Source organism: Procambarus clarkii, chromosome 67, assembly GCF_040958095.1.
Source record: "Procambarus clarkii isolate CNS0578487 chromosome 67, FALCON_Pclarkii_2.0, whole genome shotgun sequence".
Lineage (NCBI taxonomy): Eukaryota > Metazoa > Arthropoda > Malacostraca > Decapoda > Cambaridae > Procambarus > Procambarus clarkii.
The window spans coordinates 345,970-373,309 of NC_091216.1; positions in this window are offsets into that span (position 1 = coordinate 345,970).

Below are 27,340 nucleotides of genomic sequence, written 5' to 3' on the forward strand. Positions count from 1 at the left end.
CCGAAAATATACCAATTACTGTAAACGGCGATGGGTCATATTTTGCCCAACCCCCCTGCAGTTTTCAAAATGTCTGAAATGTCGGAAATTTGACTCCTGAGGGTGATTTTTGAGCCTAATTCTGACTCTCTGCACCTATTTTCAGTTTCAAATTACGACTTTTTATACTGAAAATAGGCCAATTACTGAAAACAACGATTGGTCATATTTTGCCCAAACCCCCCTGCAGTTTTCAAAATGTCGGAAATGTCGGAAATTTGACTCCTGAGCGTTATTTTTGAGCCGAATTCTGACTCTCTGCCCTTATTTTCAGTTTTAAATTACGACGTTTCATATCGAAAATATGCCAATTACTGTAAACGGCGATGGGTCATACTTTGCCCAAACCCCCCTGCAGTTTATAAAATGTCTGAAATGTCGGAAATTTGACTCCTGAGTGTGATTTTTGAGCCGAATTCTTACTCACTGCACCTATTTTCAGTTTCAAAATACTACGTTTCATACCGAAAATATACCAATTACTGAAAACGGCGATGGGTCATATTTTGCCCAAACCCCCCTGCAGTTTTCAAAATGTCTGAAATGTCGGAAATTTGACTCCTGAGCGTGATTTTTTATCCGAATTCTGACGCTCTGCACCTATATTCAGTTTCAAATTACGAATTTTATACCGAAAATATGCCAATTACTCAAAACGGCGATGGGTCATATTTTGCCCAAACCCCCCTGCAGTTTTCAAAATGTCTGAAATGTCGGAAATTTGACTCCTGAGGGTGATTTTTGAGCCGAATTTTGACTCTCTGCACCTTTTTTCAGTTTCAAATTACGACGTTTCATACCGAAAATATGCCAATTACTGAAAACGGCGATTGGTCATATTTTGCCCAAACCCCCCTGCAGTTTTTAAAATGTCTTAAATGTCGGAAATTTGACTCCTGAGCGTGATTTTTGAGCAGAAATATGACTCTCTGCACCTATTTTCAGTTTCAAATTACGACGTTTCATACCGAAAATATGCCAATTACTGAAAACGGCGATGGGTCATATTTTGCCCAAACCCCCCTGCAGTTTATAAAATGTCTGAAATGTCGGAAATTTGACTCCTGAGTGTGGTTTTTGAGCCGAATTCTTACTCACTGCACCTATTTTCAGTTTCAAATTACTACGTTTCATACCGAAAATATACCAATTACTGAAAACGGCGATGGGTCATATTTTGCCCAAACCCCCCTGCAGTTTTCAAAATGTCTGAAATGTCGGAAATTTGACTCCTGAGCGTGATTTTTGAGCCGAATTTTGACTCTCTGCACCTATTTTCAGTTTCAAATTACGACGTTTCATACCGAAAATATGCCAATTACTGAAAACGGCGATTGGTCATATTTTGCCCAAACCCCCCTGCAGTTTTTAAAATGTCTTAAATGTCGGAAATTTGACTCCTGAGCGTGATTTTTGAGCAGAAATATGACTCTCTGCACCTATTTTCAGTTTCAAATTACGACGTTTCATACCGAAAATATGCCAATTACTGAAAACGGCGATGGGTCATATTTTGCCCAAACCCCCCTGCAGTTTATAAAATGTCTGAAATGTCGGAAATTTGACTCCTGAGTGTGGTTTTTGAGCCGAATTCTTACTCACTGCACCTATTTTCAGTTTCAAATTACTACGTTTCATACCGAAAATATACCAATTACTGAAAACGGCGATGGGTCATATTTTGCCCAAACCCCCCTGCACTTTTCAAAATGTCTGAAATGTCGGAAATTTGACTCCTGAGCGTGATTTTTGAGCCGAATTCTGACTCTCTGCACCTATTTTCAGTTTCAAATTACGACGTTTCATACCGAAAATATGCCAATTACTGAAAACGGCGATGGGTCATATTTTGACCAAACCCCCCTGCAGTTTTCAAAATGTCTGAAATGTCGGAAATTTGATTCCTGAGCGTGATTTTTGAGCCGAATTCTGACTCTCTGCACCTAATTTCAGTTTCAAATTACGACGTTCCATACCAAAAATATGCCAATTACTGAAAACCGCGATGGGTCATATTTTGCCCAAACCCCCCTGCAGTTTTTAAAATGTCTGAAATGTCGGAAATTTGACTCCTGAGCGTGATTTTTCAGCCGAATTCTGACTCTCTGCCCTTATTTTCAGTTTTAAATTACGACGTTTTATATCGAAAATATGCCAATTACTGTAAACGGCGATGGGTCATATTTTGCCCAAACCCCCCTGCAGTTTTCAAAATGTCTGAAATGTCGGAAATTTGACTCCTGAGCGTGATTTTTTATCCGAATTCTGACTCTCTGCACCTATATTCAGTTTCAAATTACTACTTTTTATACCGAAAATATGCCATTTACTGTAAACGGCGATGGGTCATATTTTGCCCAAACCCCCCTGCAGTTTTCAAAATGTCTGAAATGTCGGAAATTTGACTCCTGAGCGTGATTTTTTATCCGAATTCTGACTCTCTGCACCTATATTCAGTTTCAAATTACGACTTTTTATACCGAAAATATGCCAATTACTGTAAACGGCGATGGGTCATATTTTGCCCAAACCCCCCTGCAGTTTTCAAAATGTCTGAAATGTCGGAAATTTGACTCCTGAGCGTGATTTTCTATCCGAATTCTGACTCTCTGCACCTATATTCAGTTTCAAATTACGACTTTTTATACCGAAAATATGCCAATTACTGAAAACGGCGATGGGTAATATTTTGCCCAAACCCCCCTGCAGTTTATAAAATGTCTGAAATGTCGGAAATTTGACTCCTGAGCGTGATTTTTGAGCCGAATTCTGACTCACTGCACCTATTTTCAGTTTCAAATTACGAAGTTTCATACCGAAAATATACCAATTACTGTAAACGGCGATGGGTCATATTTTGCCCAAACCCCCCTGCAGTTTTCAAAATGTCTGAAATGTCGGAAATTTGACTCCTGAGCGTGATTTTTTATCCGAATTCTGACTCTCTGCACCTATATTCAGTTTCAAATTACTACTTTTTATACCGAAAATATGCCATTTACTGTAAACGGCGATGGGTCATATTTTGCCCAAACCCCCCTGCAGTTTTCAAAATGTCTGAAATGTCGGAAATTTGACTCCTGAGCGTGATTTTTTATCCGAATTCTGACTCTCTGCACCTATATTCAGTTTCAAATTACGACTTTTTATACCGAAAATATGCCAATTACTGTAAACGGCGATGGGTCATATTTTGCCCAAACCCCCCTGCAGTTTTCAAAATGTCTGAAATGTCGGAAATTTGACTCCTGAGCGTGATTTTCTATCCGAATTCTGACTCTCTGCACCTATATTCAGTTTCAAATTACGACTTTTTATACCGAAAATATGCCAATTACTGAAAACGGCGATGGGTAATATTTTGCCCAAACCCCCCTGCAGTTTATAAAATGTCTGAAATGTCGGAAATTTGACTCCTGAGCGTGATTTTTGAGCCGAATTCTGACTCACTGCACCTATTTTCAGTTTCAAATTACGAAGTTTCATACCGAAAATATACCAATTACTGTAAACGGCGATGGGTCATATTTTGCCCAACCCCTCTGCAGTTTTCAAAATGTCTGAAATGTCGGAAATTTGACTCGTGAGCGTGATTTTTGAGCCTAATTCTGACTCTCTGCACCTATTTTCAGTTTCAAATTACGACTTTTTATACTGAAAATAGGCCAATTACTGAAAACAACGATGGGTCATATTTTGCCCAAACCCCCCTGCAGTTTTCAAAATGTCGGAAATGTCGGAAATTTGACTCCTGAGCGTTATTTTTGAGCCGAATTCTGACTCTCTGCCCTTATTTTCAGTTTTAAATTACGACGTTTCATATCGAAAATATGCCAATTACTGTAAACGGCGATGGGTCATACTTTGCCCAAACCCCCCTGCAGTTTATAAAATGTCTGAAATGTCGGAAATTTGACTCCTGAGTGTGATTTTTGAGCCGAATTCTTACTCACTGCACCTATTTTCAGTTTCAAAATACTACGTTTCATACCGAAAATATACCAATTACTGAAAACGGCGATGGGTCATATTTTGCCCAAACCCCCCTGCAGTTTTCAAAATGTCTGAAATGTCGGAAATTTGACTCCTGAGCGTGATTTTTTATCCGAATTCTGACGCTCTGCACCTATATTCAGTTTCAAATTACGAATTTTATACCGAAAATATGCCAATTACTCAAAACGGCGATGGGTCATATTTTGCCCAAACCCCCCTGCAGTTTATAAAATGTCTGAAATGTCGGAAATTTGACTCCTGAGCGTGATTTTTGAGCCGAATTCTGACTCACTGCACCTATTTTCAGTTTCAAAATACGACGTTTCATACCGAAAATATACCAATTACTGTAAACTGCGATGGGTCATATTTTGCCCAAACCCCCCTGCAGTTTTCAAAATGTTTGAAATGTCGGAAATTTGACTCCTGAGCGTGATTTTTGAGCCTAATTCTGATTCTCTGCACCTATTTTCAGTTTCAAATTACGACTTTTTATTCCGAAAATAGGCCAATTACTGAAAACAACGATGGGTCATATTTTGCCCAAACCCCCCTGCAGTTTTCAAAATGTCTGAAATGTCGGAAATTTGACTCCTGAGCGTTATTTTTGAGCCGAATTCTGACTCTCTGCCCTTATTTTCAGTTTTAAATTACGACGTTTCATATCGAAAATATGCCAATTACTGTAAACGGCGATGGGTCATATTTTGCCCAAACCCCCCTGCAGTTTATAAAATGTCAGAAATGTCGGAAATTTGACTCCTGAGTGTGGTTTTTGAGCCGAATTCTTACTCACTGCACCTATTTTCAGTTTCAAATTACTACGTTTCATACCGAAAATATACCAATTACTGAAAACGGCGATGGGTCATATTTTACCCAAACCCCCCTGCAGTTTTCAAAATGTCTGAAATGTCGGAAATTTGACTCCTGAGCGTGATTTTTGAGCCGAATTCTGACTCTCTGCACCTATTTTCAGTTTCAAATTACGACGTTTCATACCGAAAATATGCCAATTACTGAAAACGGCGATGGGTCATATTTTGACCAAACCCCCCTGCAGTTTTCAAAATGTCTGAAATGTCGGAAATTTGATTCCTGAGCGTGATTTTTGAGCCGAATTCTGACTCTCTGCACCTAATTTCAGTTTCAAATTACGACGTTCCATACCGAAAATATGCCAATTACTGAAAACAGCGATGGGTCATATTTTGCCCAAACCCCCCTGCAGTTTATAAAATGTCTGAAATGTCGGAAATTTGACTCCTGAGTGTGATTTTTGAGCCGAATTCTTACTCACTGCCCCTATTTTCAGTTTCAAAATACTACGTTTCATACCGAAAATATACCAATTACTGAAAACGGCGATGGGTCATATTTTGCCCAAACCCCCCTGCAGTTTTCAAAATGTCTGAAATGTCGGAAATTTGACTCCTGAGCGTGATTTTTGAGCGGAATTCTGACTCTCTGCACCTATTTTCAGTTTCAAATTACGACGTTTCATACCGAAAATATGCCTATTACTGAAAACGGCGATGGGTCATATTTTGCCCAAACCCCCGTGCAGTTTTTAAAATGTCTTAAATGTCGGAAATTTGACTCCTGAGCGTGATTTTTGAGCCGAAATATGACTCTCTGCACCTATTTTCAGTTTCAAATTACGACGTTTCATACCGAAAATATGCCAATTACTGAAAACGGCGTTGGGTCATATTTTGCCCAAACCCCCCCTGCAGTTTATAAAATGTCTGAAATGTCGGAAATTTGACTCGTGAGCGTGATTTTTGAGCCGAATTCTGACTCTCTGCACCTATTTTCAGTTTCAAATTACGACGTTTCATACCGAAAATATGCACATTACTGAAAACAGCGATGGGTCATATTTTGCCCAAACCCCCCTGCAGTTTTCAAAATGTCTGAAATGTCGGAAATTTGACTCGTGAGCGTGATTTTTGAGCCGAATTCTGACTCTCTGCACCTATTTTCAGATTCAAATTACGACTTTTCATACCGAAAATATGCCAATTACTGAAAACGGCGATGGGTCATATTTTGCCCAAACCCCTCTGCAGTTTTTAAAATGTTTGAAATGACGGAAATTTGACTCCTGAGCGTTATTTTTGAGCCGAATTCTGACTCTCTGCCCTTATTTTCAGTTTTAAATTACGACGTTTCATATCGAAAATATGCCAATTACTGTAAACAGCGATGGGTCATATTTTGCCCAAACCCCCCTGCAGTTTATAAAATGTCTGAAATGTTGGAAATTTGACTACTGAGTGTGATTTTTGAGCCGAATTCTTACTCACTGCACCTATTTTCAGTTTCAAATTACTACGTTTCATACCGAAAATATACCAATTACTGAAAACGGCGATGGGTCATATTTTGCCCAAACCCCCCTGCAGTTTTCAAAATGTCTGAAGTGTCGGAAATTTGACTCCTGAGCGTGATTTTTGAGCCGAATTCTGACTCTCTGCACCTATTTTCAGTTTCAAATTACGACGTTTCATACCGAAAATATGCCAATTACTGAAAACGGGGTTGGGTCATATTTTGCCCAAACCCCCCCTGCAGTTTATAAAATGTCTGAAATGTCGGAAATTTGACTCGTGAGCGTGATTTTTGAGCCGAATTCTGACTCACTGCACCTATTTTCAGTTTCAAATTACGACGTTTCATACCGAAAATATTCCAATTACTGTAAACGGCGATGGGTCATATTTTGCCCAAACCCCCCTGCAGTTTTCAAAATGTCTGAAATGTCGGAAATTTGACTCCTGAGCGTGATTTTTGAGCCGAATTCTGACTCTCTGCACCTATTTTCAGTTTCAAATTACGACGTTTCATACCGAAAATATGCCAATTACTGAAAACGGCGATGGGTCATATTTTGCCCAAACCCCCCTGCAGTTTCTAAAATGTCTTAAATGTCGGAAATTTGACTCCTGAGCGTGATTTTTGAGCCGAAATATGACTCTCTGCACCTATTTTCTGTTTCAAATTACGACGTTTCATACCGAAAATATGCCAATTACTGAAAACGGCGTTGGGTCATATTTTGCCCAAACCCCCCTTGTAGTTTATAAAATGTCTGAAATGTCGGAAATTTGACTCGTGAGCGTGATTTTTGAGCCGAATTCTGACTCTCTGCACCTATTTTCAGTTTCAAATTACGACTTTTTATACCGAAAATAGGCCAATTACTGAAAACGGCGATGGGTCATATTTTGCCCAAACCCCCCTGCAGTTTTCAAAATGTCTGATATGTCGAAAATTTGAATCCTGAGCGTGATTTTTGAGACGAATTCTGACTCTGCACCTATTTTCAGTTTCAAATTACGACGTTTCATACCGAAAATATGCACATTACTGAAAACGGCGATGGGTCATATTTTGCCCAAACCCCCCTGCAGTTTTCAAAATGTCTGAAATGTCGGAAATTTGACTCGTGAGCGTGATTTTTGAGCTGAATTCTGACTCTCTGTACCTATTTTCAGATTCAAATTACGACTTTTCATACCGAAAATATGCCAATTACTGAAAACGGCGATGGGTCATATTTTGCCCAAACCCCTCTGCAGTTTTTAAAATGTTTGAAATGTCGGAAATATGACTCGTGAGCGTGATTTTTGAGCTGAATTCTGACTCTCTGTACCTATTTTCAGATTCAAATTACGACTTTTCATACCGAAAATATGCCAATTACTGAAAACTGCGATGGGTCATATTTTGCCCAAACCCCCCTGCAGTTTTCAAAATGTCTGAAATGTCGAAAATTTGACTCCTAAGCGTTATTTTTGAGCCGAATTCTGACTCTCTGCCCTTATTTTCAGTTTTAAATTACGACATTTCATATCGAAAATATGCCAATTACTGTAAACGGCGATGGGTCATATTTTGCCCAAACCCCCCTGCAGTTTATAAAATGTCTGAAATGTCGGAAATTTGACTCCTGAGTGTGATTTTTGAGCCGAATTCTTACTCACTTCACCAATTTTCAGTTTCAAATTACTACGTTTCATACCGAAAATATACCAATTACTGTAAACGGCGATGGGTCATATTTTGCCCAAACCCCCCTGCAGTTTTCAAAATGTCTGAAATGTCGAAAATTTGACTCCTGAGCGTGATTTTTGAGCCGAATTCTGACTCTCTGCACCTATTTTCAGTTTCAAATTACGACTTTTTATACCGAAAATAGGCCAATTACTGAAAACGGCGATGGGTCATATTTTGCCCAAACCCCCCTGCAGTTTTCAAAATGTCTGAAATGTCGGAAATTTGACTCCTGAGCGTGATTTTTGAGCCGAATTCTGACTCTCTGCACCTATTTTCAGTTTCATATTACGACGTTTCATACCGAAAATATGCCAATTACTGAAAACGGCGTTGGGTCATATTTTGCCCAAATCCCCCTTGTAGTTTATAAAATGTCTGAAATGTCGGAAATTTGACTCGTGAGCGTGATTTTTGAGCCGAATTCTGACTCTCTGCACCTATTTTCAGTTTCAAATTACGACTTTTTATACCGAAAATAGGCCAATTACTGAAAACGGCGATGGGTCATATTTTGCCCAAACCCCCCTGCAGTTTTCAAAATGTCTGATATGTCGAAAATTTGAATCCTGAGCGTGATTTTTGAGACGAATTCTGACTCTGCACCTATTTTCAGATTCAAATTACGACTTTTCATACCGAAAATATGCCAATTACTGAAAACGGCGATGGGTCATATTTTGCCCAAACCCCTCTGCAGTTTTTAAAATGTTTGAAATGTCGGAAATTTGACTCGTGAGCGTGATTTTTGAGCTGAATTCTGACTCTCTGTACCTATTTTCAGATTCAAATTACGACTTTTCATACCGAAAATATGCCAATTACTGAAAACAGCGATGGGTCATATTTTGCCCAAACCCCTCTGCAGTTTTTAAAATGTTTGAAATGTCGGAAATTTGACTCCTGAGCGTTATTTTTGAGCCGAATTCTGACTCTCTGCCCTTATTTTCAGTTTTAAATTACGACGTTTCATATCGAAAATATGCCAATTACTGTAAACGACGATGGGTCATATTTTGCCCAAACCCCCCTGCAGTTTATAAAATGTCTGAAATGTCGGAAATTTGACTCCTGAGTGTGATTTTTGAGCCGAATTCTTACTCACTTCACCAATTTTCAGTTTCAAATTACTACGTTTCATACCGAAAATATACCAATTACTGTAAACGGCGATGGGTCATATTTTGCCCAAACCCCCCTGCAGTTTTCAAAATGTCTGAAATGTCGGAAATTTGACTCCTGAGCGTGATTTTTGAGCCGAATTCTGACTCTCTGCACCTATTTTCAGTTTCAAATTACGACTTTTTATACCGAAAATAGGCCAATTACTGAAAACGGCGATGGGTCATATTTTGCCCAAACCCCCCTGCAGTTTTCAAAATGTCTGATATGTCGAAAATTTGAATCCTGAGCGTGATTTTTGAGACGAATTCTGACTCTGCACCTATTTTCAGTTTCAAATTACGACGTTTCATACCGAAAATATGCACATTACTGAAAACGGCGATGGGTCATATTTTGCCCAAACCCCCCTGCAGTTTTCAAAATGTCTGAAATGTCGGAAATTTGACTCGTGAGCGTGATTTTTGAGCTGAATTCTGACTTTCTGCACCTATTTTCAGATTCAAATTACGACTTTTCATACCGAAAATATGCCAATTACTGAAAACGGCGATGGGTCATATTTTGCCCAAACCCCCTCTGCAGTTTATAAAATGTTTGAAATGTTGGAAATTTGACTCCTGAGCGTTATTTTTGAGCCGAATTCTGACTCTCTGCCCTTATTTTCAGTTTTAAATTACGACGTTTCATACCGAAAATATGCCAATTACTGAAAACGGCGATGGATCATATTTTGCCCAATCCTCCCTGCAGTTTTTAAAATGTCTTAAATGTCGGAAATTTGACTCCTGAGCGTGATTTTTGAGCCGAAATATGACTCTCTGCGCCTATTTTCAGTTTCAAATTACGACGTTTCATACCGAAAATATGCCAATTACTGAAAAAGGCGTTGGGTCATATTTTGCCCAAACCCCCCCTGCAGTTTATAAAATGTCTGAAATGTCGGAAATTTGACTCGTGAGCGTGATTTTTGAGCCGAATTCTGACTCACTGCACCTATTTTCAGTTTCAAATTACGACGTTTCATACTGAAAATATACAAATTACTGTAAACGGCGATGGGTCATATTTTGCCCAAACCCCCCTGCAGTTTTCAAAATGTCTGAAATGTCGGAAATTTGACTCCTGAGCGTGATTTTTGAGCCGAATTCTGACTCTCTGCACCTATTTTCAGTTTCAAATTACGACGTTTCATACCGAAAATATGCCAATTACTGAAAACGGTGATGGGTCATATTTTGCCCAAACCCCCCTGCAGTTTTCAAAATGTCTGAAATGTCGAAAATTTGACTCCTAAGCGTTATTTTTGAGCCGAATTCTGACTCTCTGCCCTTATTTTCAGTTTTAAATTACGACATTTCATATCGAAAATATGCCAATTACTGTAAACGGCGATGGGTCATATTTTGCCCAAACCCCCCTGCAGTTTATAAAATGTCTGAAATGTCGGAAATTTGACTCCTGAGTGTGATTTTTGAGCCGAATTCTTACTCACTTCACCAATTTTCAGTTTCAAATTACTACGTTTCATACCGAAAATATACCAATTACTGTAAACGGCGATGGGTCATATTTTGCCCAAACCCCCCTGCAGTTTTCAAAATGTCTGAAACGTCGAAAATTTGACTCCTGAGCGTGATTTTTGAGCCGAATTCTGACTCTCTGCACCTATTTTCAGTTTCAAATTACGACTTTTTATACCGAAAATAGGCCAATTACTGAAAACGGCGATGGGTCATATTTTGCCCAAACCCCCCTGCAGTTTTCAAAATGTCTGAAATGTCGGAAATTTGACTCCTGAGCGTGATTTTTGAGCCGAATTCTGACTCTCTGCACCTATTTTCAGTTTCATATTACGACGTTTCATACCGAAAATATGCCAATTACTGAAAACGGCGTTGGGTCATATTTTGCCCAAATCCCCCTTGTAGTTTATAAAATGTCTGAAATGTCGGAAATTTGACTCGTGAGCGTGATTTTTGAGCCGAATTCTGACTCTCTGCACCTATTTTCAGTTTCAAATTACGACTTTTTATACCGAAAATAGGCCAATTACTGAAAACGGCGATGGGTCATATTTTGCCCAAACCCCCCTGCAGTTTTCAAAATGTCTGATATGTCGAAAATTTGAATCCTGAGCGTGATTTTTGAGACGAATTCTGACTCTGCACCTATTTTCAGATTCAAATTACGACTTTTCATACCGAAAATATGCCAATTACTGAAAACGGCGATGGGTCATATTTTGCCCAAACCCCTCTGCAGTTTTTAAAATGTTTGAAATGTCGGAAATTTGACTCGTGAGCGTGATTTTTGAGCTGAATTCTGACTCTCTGTACCTATTTTCAGATTCAAATTACGACTTTTCATACCGAAAATATGCCAATTACTGAAAACAGCGATGGGTCATATTTTGCCCAAACCCCTCTGCAGTTTTTAAAATGTTTGAAATGTCGGAAATTTGACTCCTGAGCGTTATTTTTGAGCCGAATTCTGACTCTCTGCCCTTATTTTCAGTTTTAAATTACGACGTTTCATATCGAAAATATGCCAATTACTGTAAACGACGATGGGTCATATTTTGCCCAAACCCCCCTGCAGTTTATAAAATGTCTGAAATGTCGGAAATTTGACTCCTGAGTGTGATTTTTGAGCCGAATTCTTACTCACTTCACCAATTTTCAGTTTCAAATTACTACGTTTCATACCGAAAATATACCAATTACTGTAAACGGCGATGGGTCATATTTTGCCCAAACCCCCCTGCAGTTTTCAAAATGTCTGAAATGTCGGAAATTTGACTCCTGAGCGTGATTTTTGAGCCGAATTCTGACTCTCTGCACCTATTTTCAGTTTCAAATTACGACTTTTTATACCGAAAATAGGCCAATTACTGAAAACGGCGATGGGTCATATTTTGCCCAAACCCCCCTGCAGTTTTCAAAATGTCTGATATGTCGAAAATTTGAATCCTGAGCGTGATTTTTGAGACGAATTCTGACTCTGCACCTATTTTCAGTTTCAAATTACGACGTTTCATACCGAAAATATGCACATTACTGAAAACGGCGATGGGTCATATTTTGCCCAAACCCCCCTGCAGTTTTCAAAATGTCTGAAATGTCGGAAATTTGACTCGTGAGCGTGATTTTTGAGCTGAATTCTGACTTTCTGCACCTATTTTCAGATTCAAATTACGACTTTTCATACCGAAAATATGCCAATTACTGAAAACGGCGATGGGTCATATTTTGCCCAAACCCCCTCTGCAGTTTATAAAATGTTTGAAATGTTGGAAATTTGACTCCTGAGCGTTATTTTTGAGCCGAATTCTGACTCTCTGCCCTTATTTTCAGTTTTAAATTACGACGTTTCATATCGAAAATATGCCAATTACTGTAAACGGCGATGGGTCATATTTTGCCCAAACCCCCCTGCAGTTTAAAAAATGTCTGAAATGTCGGAAATTTGACTCCTGAGTGTGATTTTTGAGCCGAATTCTTACTCACTGCACCTATTTTCAGTTTCAAATTACTACGTTTCATACCGAAAATATACCAATTACTGAAAACGGCGATAGGTCATATTTTGCCAAAACCCCCCTGCAGTTTTCAAAATGTCTGAAATGTCGGAAATTTGACTCCTGAGCGTGATTTTTGAGCCGAATTCTGACTCTCTGCACCTATTTTCAGTTTCAAATTACGACGTTTCATACCGAAAATATGCCAATTACTGAAAACGGCGATGGATCATATTTTGCCCAATCCTCCCTGCAGTTTTTAAAATGTCTTAAATGTCGGAAATTTGACTCCTGAGCGTGATTTTTGAGCCGAAATATGACTCTCTGCGCCTATTTTCAGTTTCAAATTACGACGTTTCATACCGAAAATATGCCAATTACTGAAAAAGGCGTTGGGTCATATTTTGCCCAAACCCCCCCTGCAGTTTATAAAATGTCTGAAATGTCGGAAATTTGACTCGTGAGCGTGATTTTTGAGCCGAATTCTGACTCACTGCACCTATTTTCAGTTTCAAATTACGACGTTTCATACTGAAAATATACAAATTACTGTAAACGGCGATGGGTCATATTTTGCCCAAACCCCCCTGCAGTTTTCAAAATGTCTGAAATGTCGGAAATTTGACTCCTGAGCGTGATTTTTGAGCCGAATTCTGACTCTCTGCACCTATTTTCAGTTTCAAATTACGACGTTTCATACCGAAAATATGCCAATTACTGAAAACGGTGATGGGTCATATTTTGCCCAAACCCCCCTGCAGTTTTTAAAATGTCTTAAATGTCGGAAATTTGACTCCTGAGCGTGATTTTTGAGCCGAAATATGACTCTCTGCACCTATTTTCAGTTTCAAATTACGACGTTTCATACCGAAAATATGCCAATTACTGAAAACGGCGTTGGGTCATATTTTGCCCAAACCCCCCTTGCAGTTTATAAAATGTCTGAAATGTCGGAAATTTGACTCGTGAGCGTGATTTTTGAGCCGAATTCTGACTCTCTACACATATTTTCAGTTTCAAATTACGAATTTTTATACCGAAAATAGGCCAATTACTGAAAACGGCGATGGGTCATATTTTGCCCAAACCCCCCTGCAGTTTTCAAAATGTCTGATATGTCGAAAATTTGAATCCTGAGCGTGATTTTTGAGACGAATTCTGACTCTGCACCTATTTTCAGTTTCAAATTACGACGTTTCATACCGAAAATATGCACATTACTGAAAACGGCGATGGGTCATATTTTGCCCAAACCCCCCTGCAGTTTTCAAAATGTGTGAAAAGTCGGAAATTTGACTCGTGAGCGTGATTTTTGAGCTGAATTCTGACTCTCTGCACCTATTTTCAGATTCAAATTACGACTTTTCATACCGAAAATATGCCAATTACTGAAAACGGCGATGGGTCATATTTTGCCCAAACCCCTCTGCTGTTTTTAAAATGTTTGAAATGTCGGAAATTTGACTCGTGGGCGTGATTTTTGAGCTGAATTCTGACTCTCTGCACCTATTTTCAGATTCAAATTACGACTTTTCATACCGAAAATATGCCAATTACTGAAAACAGCGATGGGTCATATTTTGCCCAAACCCCTCTGCAGTTTTTAAAATGTTTGAAATGTCGGAAATTTGACTCCTGAGCGTTATTTTTGAGCCGAATTCTGACTCTCTGCCCTTATTTTCAGTTTTAAATTACGACGTTTCATATCGAAAATATGCCAATTACTGTAAACGGCGATGGGTCATATTTTGCCCAAACCCCCCTGCAGTTTATAAAATGTCTGAAATGTCGGAAATTAGACTCCTGAGTGTGATTTTTGAGCCGAATTCTTACTCACTTCACCAATTTTCAGTTTCAAATTACTACGTTTCATACCGAAAATATACCAATTACTGTAAACGGCGATGGGTCATATTTTGCCCAAACCCCCCTGCAGTTTTCAAAATGTCTGAAATGTCGGAAATTTGACTCCTGAGCGTGATTTTTGAGCCGAATTCTGACTCTCTGCACCTATTTTCAGTTTCAAATTACGACTTTTTATACCGAAAATAGGCCAATTACTGAAAACGGCGATGGGTCATATTTTGCCCAAACCCCCCTGCAGTTTTCAAAATGTCTGATATGTCGAAAATTTGAATCCTGAGCGTGATTTTTGAGACGAATTCTGACTCTGCACCTATTTTCAGTTCCAAATTACAACGTTTCATACCGAAAATATGCACATTACTGAAAACGGCGATGGGTCATATTTTGCCCAAACCCCCCTGCAGTTTTCAAAATGTCTGAAATGTCGGAAATTTGACTCGTGAGCGTGATTTTTGAGCTGAATTCTGACTCTCTGCACCTATTTTCAGATTCAAATTACGACTTTTCATACCGAAAATATGCCAATTACTGAAAACAGCGATGGGTCATATTTTGCCCAAACCCCCTCTGCAGTTTTTAAAATGTTTGAAATGTCGGAAATTTGACTCCTGAGCGTTATTTTTGAGCCGAATTCTGACTCTCTGCCCTTATTTTCAGTTTTAAATTACGACGTTTCATATCGAAAATATGCCAATTACTGTATACGGCGATGGGTCATATTTTGCCCAAACCCCCCTGCAGTTTATAAAATGTCTGAAATGTCGGAAATTTGACTCCTGAGTGTGATTTTTGAGCCGAATTCTTACTCACTGCACCTATTTTCAGTTTCAAATTACTACGTTTCATACCGAAAATATACCAATTACTGAAAACGGCGATAGGTCATATTTTGCCAAAACCCCCCTGCAGTTTTCAAAATGTCTGAAATGTCGGAAATTTGACTCCTGAGCGTGATTTTTGAGCCGAGTTCTGACTCTCTGCACCTATTTTCAGTTTCAAATTACGACGTTTCATACCGAAAATATGCCAATTACTGAAAACGGCGATGGATCATATTTTGCCCAAACCCCCCTGCAGTTTTTAAAATGTCTTAAATGTCGGAAATTTGACTCCTGAGCGTGATTTTTGAGCCGAAATATGACTCTCTGCACCTATTTTCAGTTTCAAATTACGACGTTTCATACCGAAAATATGCCAATTACTGAAAAAGGCGTTGGGTCATATTTTGCCCAAACCCCCCCTGCAGTTTATAAAATGTCTGAAATGTCGGAAATTTGACTCGTGAGCGTGATTTTTGAGCCGAATTCTGACTCACTGCACCTATTTTCAGTTTCAAATTACGACGTTTCATACCGAAAATATACAAATTACTGTAAACGGCGATGGGTCATATTTTGCCCAAACCCCCCTGCAGTTTTCAAAATGTCTGAAATGTCGGAAATTTGACTCCTGAGCATGATTTTTGAGCCGAATTCTGACTCTCTGCACCTATTTTCAGTTTCAAATTACGACGTTTCATACCGAAAATATGCCAATTACTGAAAACGGCGATGGGTCATATTTTGCCCAAACCCCCCTGCAGTTTTTAAAATGTCTGATATGTCGGAAATTTGACTCCTGAGCGTGGTTTTTGAGCCGAATTCTGACTCTCTGAACCTATTTTCAGTTTCAAATTACGACTTTTTATACCGAAAGTATGCCAATTACTGAAAACGGCGATTGGTCATATTTTGCCGAACCCCCCTGCAGTTTTCAAAATGTCTGAAATGTCGGAAATTTGACTCCTGAGCGTGATTTTTTATCCGAATTCTGACTCTCTGCACCTATTTTCAGTTTCAAATTACGACGTTTCATACCGAAAATATACCAATTACTGAAAATAGCGATGGGTCATATTTTGCCCAAACCCCCCCTGCAGTTTTTAAAATGTCTGAAATGTCGGAAATATGACTCCGGAACGTGATTTTGGAGCCGAATTCTGACTCTCTGCCCTTATTTTCAGTTTCAAATTACGACGTTTCATACCGAAAATATGCCAATTACTGAAAACGGCGATGGGTCATATTTTGCCCAAACCCCCCTGCAGTTTTTAAAATGTCTGATATGTCGGAAATTTGACTCCTGAGCGTGGTTTTTGAGCCGAATTCTGACTCTCTGAACCTATTTTAAGTTTCAAATTACGACTTTTTATACCGAAAATATGCCAATTACTGAAAACGGCGATGGGTCATATTTTGCCGAACCCCCCTGCAGTTTTCAAAATGTCTGAAATGTCGGAAATTTGACTCCTGAGCGTGATTTTTGAGCCAAATTCTGACTCTCTGCACCCATTTTCAGTTTCAAATTACGACGTTTCATACCGAAAATATGCCAATTACTGAAAACGGCGATGGGTCATATTTTGCCCAAACGCCCCTGCAGTTTTTAAAATGTCTGAAATGTCGGAAATTTGACTCCTGAGCGTGATTTTTTTATCCGAATTCTGACTCTCTGCACCTATTTTCAGTTTCAAATTACGACGTTTCATACCGAAAATATACCAATTACTGAAAATAGCGATGGGTCATATTTTGCCCAAACCCCCCCTGCAGTTTTTAAAATGTCTGAAATGTCGGAAATTTGACTCCTGAGCGTGATTTTTTATCCGAATTCTGACTCTCTGCACCTGTTTTCAGTTTCAAATTACGACGTTTCATACCGAAAATATGCCAATTACTGTAAACGGCGATTGGTCATATTTTGCCTAAACCCCCCTGCAGTTTTCAAAATGTCTGAAATGTCGGAAATTTGACTCCTGAGCGTGATTTTTTATCCGAATTCTGACTCTCTGCACCTATTTTCAGTTTCAAATTACGACTTTTTATACCGGAAATGTGCCAATTACTGAAAACAGCGATGGGTCATATTTTGCCCAAACCCCCCTGCAGTTTTTAAAATGTCTGAAATGTCGGAAATTTGACTCCTGAGCGTGGTTTTTGAGCCAAATTCTGACTCTCTGCACCTATTTTCAGTTTCAAATTACGAATTTTTATACCGAAAATATGCCAATTACTGAAAACGGCGATGGGTCATATTTTGACCAAACCCCCCTGCAGTTTTCAAAATGTCTGAAATGTCGGAAATTTGACTCCTGAGCGTGATTTTTGAGTCGAATTCTGACTCTCTGCACCTATTTTCAGTTTCAAATTACGACGTTTCATACCGAAAATATGCCAATTACTGAAAACGGCGATGGGTCATATTTTGCCCAAACCCCCCTGCAGTTTTCAAAATGTCTGAAATGTCGGAAATTTGACTCGTGAGCGTGATTTTTGAGCCGGATTCTGACTCTCTGCATCTATTTTCAGATTCATGTTACGACTTTTCATACCGAAAATATGCCAATTACTGAAAACGGCGATGGGTCATATTTTGCCCAAACCCCCCTGCAGTTTTTAAAATGTCTGATATGTCGGAAATTTGACTCCTGAGCGTGGTTTTTGAGCCGAATTCTGACTCTCTGAACCAATTTTCAGTTTCAAATTACGATTTTTTATACCGAAAATATGCCAATTACTGAAAACGGCGATGGGTCATATTTTGCCGAACCCTCCTGCAGTTTTCAAAATGTCTGAAATGTCGGAAATTTGACTCCTGAGCGTGATTTTTGAGCCAAATTCTGACTCTCTGCACCTATTTTCAGTTTCAAATAACGACTTTTTATACCGAAAATATGCCAATTACTGAAAACGGCAATGGGTCATATTATACCCAAACCCAACTGCAGTTTTCAAGATGACTGAAATGTCGGAAATTTGACTCCTGAGCGTGATTTTTTATCCGAATTCTGACTCTCTGCACCTATTTTCAGTTTCAAATTACGACGTTTCATACCGAAAATATGCCAATTACTATAAACGGCGATGGGTCATATTTTGCCCAAACCCCCCTGCAGTTTTCAAAATGTCTGAAATGTCGGAAATTTGACTCCTGGGCGTGATTTTTTATCCGAATTCTGACTCTCTGCACCTATTTTCAGTTTCAAATTACGACTTTTTATACCGAAAATATGCCAATTACTGAAAACGGCGATGGGTCATATTTTGCCCAAACCCCCCTGCAGTTTTCAAAATGTCTGAAATGTCGGAAATTTGACTCCTGAGCGTGATTTTTTAGTCGAATTCTGACTCTCTGCACCTATTTTCTGTTTCAAATTACGACTTTTTATACGGAAAATAGGCCAATTACTGAAAACGGCGATGGGTCATAATTTGCCCAAACCCCCCTGCAGTTTTCAAAATTTCTGAAATGTCGGAAATTTGACTCCTGAGCGTGATTTTTGAGCCGAATTCTGACTCTCTGCACCTATTTTCAGTTTCAAATTACGACGTTTCATACCGAAAATATGCCAATTTCTGAAAACGGCGATGGGTCATATTTTGCCCAAACCCCCCTGCAGTTTTCAAAATGTCTGAAATGTCGGAAATTTGACTCGTGAGCGTGATTTTTTATCCGAATGCTGACTCTCTGCATCTATTTTCAGATTCATGTTACGACTTTTCATACCGAAAATATGCCAATTACTGAAAACGGCGATGGGTCATATTTTGCCCAAACCCCCCTGCAGTTTTTAAAATGTCTGATATGTCGGAAATTTGACTCCTGAGCGTGGTTTTTGAGCCGAATTCTGACTCTCTGAACCTATTTTCAGTTTCAAATTACGACTTTTTATACCGAAAATATGCGAATTACTGAAAACGGCGATGGGTCATATTTTGCCGAACCCCCCTGCAGTTTTCAAAATGTCTGAAATGTCGGAAATTTGACTCCTGAGCGTGATTTTTTATCCGAATTCTGACTCTCTGCACCTATTTTCAGTTTCAAATTACGACGTTTCATACCGAAAATATGCCAATTACTGAAAATAGCGATGGGTCATATTTTGCCCAAACCCCCCTGCAGTTTTCAAAATGTCTGAAATGTCGGAAATTTGACTCGTGAACGTGATTTTGGAGCCGAATTCTGACTCTCTGCCCTTATTTTTAGTTTCAAATTACGACGTTTCATACCGAAAATATGCCAATTACTGTAAACGGCTATATGTCATATTTTGCCCAAACCCCCTTGCAGTTTTCAAAATGTCTGAAATGTCGGAAATTTGAATCCTGAGCGTGATTTTTTATCCGAATGCTGACTCTCTGCACCTATTTTTAGTTTCAAATTACGACGTTTCATACCGAAAATATGCCAATTACTGTAAACGGCGATGGGTCATATTTTGCCCAAACCCCCCTGCAGTTTTCAAAATGTGTGAAATGTCGGAAATTTGACTCCTGAGCGTGATTTTGTATCCGAATCATGACTCTCTGCACCTATTTTCAGTTTCAAATTACGTCTTTTTACACCGAAAATATGCCAATTACTGAAAACGGCGATGGGCCATATTTTGCCCAAACCCCCTTGCAGTTTTCAAAATGTCTGAAATGTCGGAAATTTGACTCCTGAGCATGATTTTTTATCCGAATTCTGACTCTCTGCACCTATTTTCAGTTTCAAATTACGACATTTCATACCGAAAATATGCCAATTACTGAAAACGGTGATGGGTCATATTTTGCCCAAACCCCCCTGCAGTTTTCAAAATGTCTGAAATGTCGGAAATTTGACTCCTGAGCGTGATTTTTGAGCCGAATTCTGACTCTCTGCACCTATTTTCAGTTTCAAATTACGACATTTCATACCGAAAATATGCCAATTACTGAAAACGGCGATGGGTCATATTTTGCCCAAACCCCCCTGCAGTTTTCAAAATGTCTGAAATGTCGGAAATTTGACTCCTGAGCGTGGTTTTTGAGCCGAATTCTGACTCTCTGCACCTATTTTCAGTTTCAAATTACGACTTTTTATACCGAAAATATGCCAATTACTGAAAACGGCGATGGGTCATATTTTGCCCAAACCCCCCTGCAGTTTCCAAAATGTCTGAAATGTCGGAAATTTGACTCCTGAGCGTGATTTTTGAGTCGAATTCTGACTCTCTGCACCTATTTTCTGTTTCAAATTACGACTTTTTATACGGAAAATATGCCAATTACTGAAAACGGCGATGGGTCATATTTTGCCCAAACCCCCCTGCAGTTTTCAAAATTTCTGAAATGTCGGAAATTTGACTCCTGGGCGTGATTTTTGAGCCGAATTCTGACTCTCTGCACCTATTTTCAGTTTCAAATTACGACGTTTCATACCGAAAATATGCCAATTACTGAAAACGGCGATGGGTCATATTTTGCCCAAACCCCCCTGCAGTTTTCAAAATGTCTGAAATGTCGGAAATTTGACTCGTGAGCGTGATTTTTGAGCCGGATTCTGACTCTCTGCATCTATTTTCAGATTCATGTTACGACTTTTCATACCGAAAATATGCCAATTACTGAAAACGGCGATGGGTCATATTTTGCCCAAACCCCCCTGTAGTTTTTAAAATGTCTGATATGTCGGAAATTTGACTTCTGAGCGTGGTTTTTGAGCCGAATTCTGACTCTCTGAACCTATTTTCAGTTTCAAATTACGACTTTTTATACCGAAAATATGCCAATTACTGAAAACGGCGATGGGTCATATTTTGCCGAACCCCCCTGCAGTTTTCAAAATGTCTAAAATTTCGGAAATTTGACTCCTGAGCGTGATTTTTGAGCCGAATTCTGACTCTCTGCACCTATTTTCTGATTCAAATTACGAATTTTCATACCGAAAATATGCCAATTACTGAAAACAGCGATAGGTCATATTTTGCACAAACCCCCCTGCAGTTTTCAAAATGTCTGAAATGTTGGAAATTTGACTGCTGAGCGTGAGTTTTGAGCCGAATTCTGACTCTCTGCACCTATTTTCATTTTCAAATTACGACTATTTATACCGAAAATATGCCAATTACTGAAAACGGCGATGGGTCATATTTTGCCCAAACCCCCCTGCAGTTTTTAAAATGTCTGAAATGTCGGAAATTTGACTCCTGACCGTGGTTTTTGAGCCGAATTCTGACTCTCTGCACCTATTTTCAGTTTCAAATTACGAATTTTTATACCGAAAATATGCCAATTACTGAAAACGGCGATGGGTAATATTTTGTCCAAACCCCCCTGCAGTTTTCAAAATGTCTGAAATGTCGGAAATTTGACTCCTGTGTGTGATTTTTGAGTCGAATTCTGACTCTCTGCACCCATTTTATGTTTCAAATTACGACTTTTTATACGGAAAATATGCCAATTACTGAAAACGGCGATGGGTCATATTTTGCCCAAACCCCCCTGCAGTTTTCAAAATTTCTGAAATGTCGGAAATTAGACTCCTGAGCGTGATTTTTGAGCCGGATTCTGACTCTCAGCATCTATTTTCAGATTCATATTACGACTTTTCACACCGAAAATATGCCAATTATTGAAAACGGCGATGGGTCATATTTTGCCCAAACCCTCCTGCAGTTTTTAAAATGTCTGAAATGTCGGAAATTTGACTCCTGAGCTTGATTTTTTAGCCGAATTCTGATTCTATGCACCTATTTTCAGTTTGAAATTACGACGTTTCATACCGAAAATATGCACATTACTGAAAATGGCGATGGGTCATATTTTGCCCAAACCCCCTGCAGTTTTCAAAATGTCTGAAATGTCAGAAATTTGAATCCTGAGCGTGATTTTTTATCCGAATGCTGACTCTCTGCACCTATTTTCAGTTTCAAATTACGACGTTTCATACCGAAAATATGCCAATTACTATAAACAACGATGGGTCATATTTTGCCCAAACCCCCCTGCAGTTTTTAAAATGTCTGAAATGTCGGAAATTTGACTCCTGATCGTGGTTTTTGAGCCGAATTCTGACTCTCTGCACCTATTTTCAGTTTCAAATTACGACGTTTCATACCGAAAATATGCCAATTACTGTAAACGGCGATGGGTCATATTTTGCCTAAACCCCCCAGCAGTTTTCAAAATGTCTGAAATGTCGGAAATTTGACTCCTGAGCGTGATTTTTTATCCGAATTCTGACTCTCTGCACCTATTTTCAGTTTTAAATTACGACTTTTTATACCGAAAATATGCCAATTACTGAAAACAGCGATTGGTCATATTTTGCCCAAACCCCCCTGCAGTTTTCAAAATGACGGAAATTTGACTCCTGAGCGTGATTTTTTATCCGAATTCTGACTCTCTGCACCTATTTTCAGTTTCAAATTACGACGTTACATACCGAAAATATGCCAATTACTGAAAACGGCGATGGGTCATATTTTGCCCAAACCCCCCTGCAGTTTTTAAAATGTCTGAAACGTCGGAAATTTGACTCCTGAGCGTGATTTTGGAGCCGAATTCTGACTCTCTGCACCTATTTTCAGTTTCAAATTACGACGTTTCATACCGAAAATATGCCAATTACTGTAAACGGCGATGGGTCATATTTTACCCAAACCCCCCTGCAGTTTTCAAAATGTCTGAAATGTCGGAAATCTGACTCGTGAGCGTGATTTTTGAGCCGGATTCTGACTCTCTGCATCTATTTTCAGATTCATGTTACGACTTTTCATACCGAAAATATGCCAATTACTGAAAACGGCGATGGGTCATATTTTGCCCAAACCCCCCTGCAGTTTTCAAAATGTCTGAAATGTCGGAAATTTGACTCGTGAGCGTGATTTTTGAGCCGGATTCTGACTCTCTGCATCTATTTTCAGATTCATGTTACGACTTTTCATACCGAAAATATGCCAATTACTGAAAACGGCGATGGGTCATATTTTGCCCAAACCCCCCTGCAGTTTTTAAAATGTCTGATATGTCGGAAATTTGACTCCTGAGCGTGGTTTTTGAGCCGAATTCTGACTCTCTGAACCAATTTTCAGTTTCAAATTACGATTTTTTATACCGAAAATATGCCAATTACTGAAAACGGCGATGGGTCATATTTTGCCGAACCCTCCTGCAGTTTTCAAAATGTCTGAAATGTCGGAAATTTGACTCCTGAGCGTGATTTTTGAGCCAAATTCTGACTCTCTGCACCTATTTTCAGTTTCAAATAACGACTTTTTATACCGAAAATATGCCAATTACTGAAAACGGCGATGGGTCATATTTTACCCAAACCCAACTGCAGTTTTCAAGATGACTGAAATGTCGGAAATTTGACTCCTGAGCGTGATTTTTTATCCGAATTCTGACTCTCTGCACCTATTTTCAGTTTCAAATTACGACGTTTCATACCGAAAATATGCCAATTACTATAAACGGCGATGGGTCATATTTTGCCCAAACCCCCCTGCAGTTTTCAAAATGTCTGAAATGTCGGAAATTTGACTCCTGGGCGTGATTTTTTATCCGAATTCTGACTCTCTGCACCTATTTTCAGTTTCAAATTACGACTTTTTATACCGAAAATATGCCAATTACTAAAAACGGCGATGGGTCATATTTTGCCCAAACCCCCCTGCAGTTTTCAAAATGTCTGAAATGTCGGAAATTTGACTCCTGAGCGTGATTTTTTAGTCGAATTCTGACTCTCTGCACCTATTTTCTGTTTCAAATTACGACTTTTTATACGGAAAATAGGCCAATTACTGAAAACGGCGATGGGTCATAATTTGCCCAAACCCCCCTGCAGTTTTCAAAATTTCTGAAATGTCGGAAATTTGACTCCTGAGCGTGATTTTTGAGCCGAATTCTGACTCTCTGCACCTATTTTCAGTTTCAAATTACGACGTTTCATACCGAAAATATGCCAATTTCTGAAAACGGCGATGGGTCATATTTTGCCCAAACCCCCCTGCAGTTTTCAAAATGTCTGAAATGTCGGAAATTTGACTCGTGAGCGTGATTTTTTATCCGAATGCTGACTCTCTGCATCTATTTTCAGATTCATGTTACGACTTTTCATACCGAAAATATGCCAATTACTGAAAACGGCGATGGGTCATATTTTGCCCAAACCCCCCTGCAGTTTTTAAAATGTCTGATATGTCGGAAATTTGACTCCTGAGCGTGGTTTTTGAGCCGAATTCTGACTCTCTGAACCTATTTTCAGTTTCAAATTACGACTTTTTATACCGAAAATATGCGAATTACTGAAAACGGCGATGGGTCATATTTTGCCGAACCCCCCTGCAGTTTTCAAAATGTCTGAAATGTCGGAAATTTGACTCCTGAGCGTGATTTTTTATCCGAATTCTGACTCTCTGCACCTATTTTCAGTTTCAAATTACGACGTTTCATACCGAAAATATGCCAATTACTGAAAATAGCGATGGGTCATATTTTGCCCAAACCCCCCTGCAGTTTTCAAAATGTCTGAAATGTCGGAAATTTGACTCGTGAACGTGATTTTGGAGCCGAATTCTGACTCTCTGCCCTTATTTTTAGTTTCAAATTACGACGTTTCATACCGAAAATATGCCAATTACTGTAAACGGCTATATGTCATATTTTGCCCAAACCCCCCTGCAGTTTTCAAAATGTCTGAAATGTCGGAAATTTGAATCCTGAGCGTGATTTTTTATCCGAATGCTGACTCTCTGCACCTATTTTTAGTTTCAAATTACGACGTTTCATACCGAAAATATGCCAATTACTGTAAACGGCGATGGGTCATATTTTGCCCAAACCCCCCTGCAGTTTTCAAAATGTGTGAAATGTCGGAAATTTGACTCCTGAGCGTGATTTTGTATCCGAATCCTGACTCTCTGCACCTATTTTCAGTTTCAAATTACGTCTTTTTACACCGAAAATATGCCAATTACTGAAAACGGCGATGGGCCATATTTTGCCCAAACCCCCTTGCAGTTTTCAAAATGTCTGAAATGTCGGAAATTTGACTCCTGAGCATGATTTTTTATCCGAATTCTGACTCCCTGCACCTATTTTCAGTTTCAAATTACGACATTTCATACCGAAAATATGCCAATTACTGAAAACGGCGATGGGTCATATTTTGCCCAAACCCCCCTGCAGTTTTCAAAATGTCTGAAATGTCGGAAATTTGACTCCTGAGCGTGATTTTTGAGCCGAATTCTGACTCTCTGCACCTATTTTCAGTTTCAAATTACGACTTTTTATACCGAAAATATGCCAATTACTGAAAACGGCGATGGGTCATATTTTGCCCAAACCCCCCTGCAGTTTTCAAAATGTCTGAAATGTCGGAAATTTGACTCCTGAGCGTGGTTTTTGAGCCGAATTCTGACTCTCTGCACCTATTTTCAGTTTCAAATTACGACTTTTTATACCGAAAATATGCCAATTACTGAAAACGGCGATGGGTCATATTTTGCCCAAACCCCCCTGCAGTTTCCAAAATGTCTGAAATGTCGGAAATTTGACTCCTGAGCGTGATTTTTGAGTCGAATTCTGACTCTCTGCACCTATTTTCTGTTTCAAATTACGACTTTTTATACGGAAAATATGCCAATTACTGAAAACGGCGATGGGTCATATTTTGCCCAAACCCCCCTGCAGTTTTCAAAATTTCTGAAATGTCGGAAATTTGACTCCTGGGCGTGATTTTTGAGCCGAATTCTGACTCTCTGCACCTATTTTCAGTTTCAAATTACGACGTTTCATACCGAAAATATGCCAATTACTGAAAACGGCGATGGGTCATATTTTGCCCAAACCCCCCTGCAGTTTTCAAAATGTCTGAAATGTCGGAAATTTGACTCGTGAGCGTGATTTTTGAGCCGGATCCTGACTCTCTGCATCTATTTTCAGATTCATGTTACGACTTTTCATACCGAAAATATGCCAATTACTGAAAACGGCGATGGGTCATATTTTGCCCAAACCCCCCTGTAGTTTTTAAAATGTCTGATATGTCGGAAATTTGACTTCTGAGCGTGGTTTTTGAGCCGAATTCTGACACTCTGAACCTATTTTCAGTTTCAAATTACGACTTTTTATACCGAAAATATGCCAATTACTGAAAACGGCGATGGGTCATATTTTGCCGAACCCCCCTGCAGTTTTCAAAATGTCTAAAATTTCGGAAATTTGACTCCTGAGCGTGATTTTTGAGCCGAATTCTGACTCTCTGCACCTATTTTCTGATTCAAATTACGAATTTTCATACCGAAAATATGCCAATTACTGAAAACAGCGATTGGTCATATTTTGCCCAAACCCCCCTGCAGTTTTCAAAATGTCTGAAATGTTGGAAATTTGACTGCTGAGCGTGAGTTTTGAGCCGAATTCTGACTCTCTGCACCTATTTTCATTTTCAAATTACGACTATTTATACCGAAAATATGCCAATTACTGAAAACGGCGATGGGTCATATTTTGCCCAAACCCCCCTGCAGTTTTTAAAATGTCTGAAATGTCGGAAATTTGACTCCTGACCGTGGTTTTTGAGCCGAATTCTGACTCTCTGCACCTATTTTCAGTTTCAAATTACGAATTTTTATACCGAAAATATGCCAATTACTGAAAACGGCGATGGGTAATATTTTGTCCAAACCCCCCTGCAGTTTTCAAAATGTCTGAAATGTCGGAAATTTGACTCCTGTGTGTGATTTTTGAGTCGAATTCTGACTCTCTGCACCCATTTTCTGTTTCAAATTACGACTTTTTATACGGAAAATATGCCAATTACTGAAAACGGCGATGGGTCATATTTTGCCCAAACCCCCCTGCAGTTTTCAAAATTTCTGAAATGTCGGAAATTAGACTCCTGAGCGTGATTTTTGAGCCGGATTCTGACTCTCAGCATCTATTTTCA